Source organism: Crocodylus porosus, unplaced genomic scaffold (genome assembly GCF_001723895.1).
Source record: "Crocodylus porosus isolate Cpor-Errol unplaced genomic scaffold, CroPor_comp1, whole genome shotgun sequence".
Lineage (NCBI taxonomy): Eukaryota > Metazoa > Chordata > Crocodylia > Crocodylidae > Crocodylus > Crocodylus porosus.
Window position 1 is genome coordinate 100,063,030 of NW_017728931.1, and position 3,529 is coordinate 100,066,558.

The following is a 3,529-nucleotide window of genomic DNA, read 5'->3' on the forward strand; positions in this document are numbered from 1 at the left end:
TTTTACCCAGAGGGTCTCTAGCTGTCCATGCTGGTCACCAACATCAGCTTGCAGGGACACGTAGCTTTCCTTCACATAGAGAGCTACACCCCTGCCCCTTTTGTCAACACGAATTGTTAAAGTATGCTGCGGAGATCCAAATATTTATGTCTATATATAGACTAGATATAGACATTCAAAACCCTGAGGTGGAATTGATGTAAATTACACAGTTATCTGTAAGTGGCATAGTTTAGATCGGTAGCAAACAGAACATGTGTTCGCCCTCTGTGTGTGTCGGGGGGTGGGGGGTGGCAAATCGTAGACTGGATTGCACCATTTTTAAATCACTCTGTGTGCTGAATTTCTTTTTTGTTACAGGTATAGATCAGTTTCCAGTCACTTGTACTGGTAGAAGTCCATATCTGGCCATAATTGGCTGAGGAAATCCTTGTATGTTGACTAAAATATTAGCATTACATACCAGGTCTGACATGGAGATCTCCAGCATAAATTACTACAGCTCTAATTAAATAATCCAGGGTATTAAACTGAGAACTATAACAGATTCACACACTCTGTGAATCTAACATACTGGGGGGAGATGATTACATCAATGGATAACACAGATTGAAACCATCTAAGTAGTATGTGTATTTGCATTAAAGAAAGAATAACAGTTAGGTTCTAGGTGAGAGACTTGGAAAACAAGAAAACAAAAAGAAGTTTAGTTACCATATACAGGTTTTCCGTATGTGGGTTTTGTATATGCGAATTCGCTATTATGCGATGACCCTTTTTATACCCAAAATTCATTATATGAGAGGTAAAGTCACTCTTATACGATCAGCATAGGTGCTCCCCTCCAAAGCAGGTAAGTCTGGGAGAGGAGGGGAAAGCACCTCTGCTACAGTTGCTCTGGGAGTGGCTGATGCCAGTGGCCTGCAGCCACTGTGCTGTGCCGGGTCCTGAAGGCTCTGGACCCCCAGAGCTCCACTCACCCCAGCTCCTGGGCTGCGCTGTGCCATGGTGCAGGCATGTGGGTTTCCTGCAGCAGGAGCTGGGGTGAGTGGGGACAAGTGGAGCCCTGGGGGGTTCAGGGCATAGTGCATAGTGAGTAGGGAGAAGTGGAAGCCTGGGGCTGTAGCATGGAGCAAAGTGGGAGGGCTGCAGGCTGGGGGCCAGCACCATGCTCTTCCTGGCGGGTGCGTGCATGGGGCAAGAGCAGGCTGCCGCTCTGGGCTGGGGCTGGCGGTAGCACTGGGCTCTTCCTGGTGCTTGGTGGTGGTGCTGGAAGGGTAGGTTAGGGGGGCTATGGTGAATTTTGGGGTGGCAGCAGGCCCCCCTACCCCAGCACTGCTGCCTGGCCACAGTGCCAGGAAGAGCTTGGTGCCACTGCTGGCGCCAGCCTGCAGCGGCAGCCTGCTTTCATTTTGTGAGCAGCTCTGGGGGCATGTGCCCCTGGGAAGAACCCAGCACAGCCTCCCAGTCCTCCGCCCTCCCAGGGTGCACTACCAACAAGAGCTGCACTTCCTTGCCCACCAACAATTCCCTCCTCTTTGCTTCCTGCTGCAGTCCCAGGAGCGGCCGATGGGCCCCGCCCCTTCCCCAGTCTCAGCCTTACTCTTTCCCTCCCTCATCACCATGGGAACATATCCCTATTTGTTGCATTGTAAACTGGGTTTCCTTTATGCGAATTTGATTTATGCACACTTTTCTGGGAACGAATGTACTGCATAAATCAAGGGAAACCTGTATCATGTTAATAAAAGGTAGGAAATAATATTATTATCCAAAAATGCCCTTATTGTTCACTTGCTTATATTATGCCTTCTGAAAGACAATCCATAAAAAATAAATTATCTCCCTGAAGTGGAGAGAATTTCTTGATTATTGTGGACATCCACTTTGATTACATGTGTGTATAAAAAAGAAAGCTGAGTTGGCTGTAGATCAGAATTAGGTTTAGCTGAGATTTGGGTCTGATGCTGAATCCAGGCTGGAATTTGTATAAGCTGTGTTGTTCTAATGAGATTTTGATAAAAACCTTGTAGGTATATTGGATAGAAATGATTAGAGAATTATACTCTTGGTATTGAATGGTTATCCCATTGTATATTATATAGGTTTGGGTAGTCATTTTAATAAACCCTTCATTAAGGATTTAATAATCCTTCATTAAATTAGGTAGGATTCTTTTAAGAAGCAAAATGCCAGAAATCTCCTAAGGCCATCTTATCTCACATAATTTCTGATTCTTTTGAACCAAAAACTCATTAGACTCTTTTTTCAAGTCACCGCAAAGGTTGAAAGCTGGAGCCAGGGTTAGAGTTAGTCAAAACTTGGAGTTTTCATTCCAGGGGAATTTCTGACATTCTAACAATGTTTTCCTACTGATTCGGAATGAAAACTAGAATTTTAAATTTTTTCATGGACGATAACTTGGTTAAAAATCTGGAAAAAATGACCTGTTACAAGATTCATAGATTCATAGATATAGGGTTGGAAGGGACCTTGCAGATCTTTTAGTCCGACCCCCTGCCCTGGGCAAGAGAGAAAACTGGGCTCAAATGACCCCAGCTAGTTAATCATCAAGCCTCCTCTTAAAGACCTCCAAGGTAGAAGCCAGCACTACTTCCCTTGGAAGTTGGTTCCAGATCCTAGCTGCCCTGACTGTGAAGTAGTGCCTTCTAATGTCTAGTCTGAACCTACAACTTATGGCCGTTATTCCTTGTTACTCCAGGAGGCGCTCGGGGGAGCAAGGTCTCTCTCCCATTCCCCGCTGGTCCCCACTAGTAAGTTTATAGATGGCCACTAGGTCCCCTCTCAGCCTTCTCTTGTGAAGACTGAACAGGTTAAGGTCCCATAGCCTCTCCTCATAGCGTCTGCCCTGCTGTCCCCGGATCATGCAAGTGGCCCTCTTTTGGACCCTCTCAGTGCTGTCCACATCATTCCTGAAGTGAAGCGCCCAGAACTGGCTGCAATACTCCAACTGCAGTCTGACCAGTGTTGCATAGAGGGGGAGGATCACCTCCTTGGCCCTGCTTGTGATGCATCTGTGGATTCACAACAAGGTGTGGTTAGCTCTACTGACCATGTCCTTGCATTCGCAGCTCGTGTTCATCTTGGAATCAATAATGACTCCAAGACCTTTCTGCTACTGTGCTTTTGAGAAGAGAGTTCCCCAGCCTATAGGTATGCTGCTGGTTCTTACTGCTCAAGTGCAGTACCCTGCGCTTGTCAGTATTGAACCTAGACAGGTTACAAGGGTGGGCAGGTGAGAATAGGATGGGTTTCAACACCGACAAGTGCAAGGTGTTGCACTTTGGGGGGAACAACCGGCACCATACCTACAGGTTGGGGAACTCCCTTCTCATCAGTACAGAGGCGGAAAAGGATCTTGGGGTCATCATTGACTCCAAGATGAACATGGGCCGGCAGTGTGGGGATGCAGTCAGGAAGACCAACCGTACCTTGTCATGCATCCACAGATGCATCTCAGGCAGGTCCAAGGAGGTGATCCTCCCCCTCTATGCAGCACTGGTCAGGC

At 46.9% G+C, this 3,529-nt stretch overlaps 1 protein-coding gene across 1 annotated transcript in view; it reads left to right on the top strand.

Moving 5' to 3' along the window:
• CFTR (cystic fibrosis transmembrane conductance regulator) overlaps positions 1–3,529 on the top strand; it is a 146,662-nt gene that overhangs the window by 35,696 nt on the left and 107,437 nt on the right. The window lies entirely within an intron of this gene.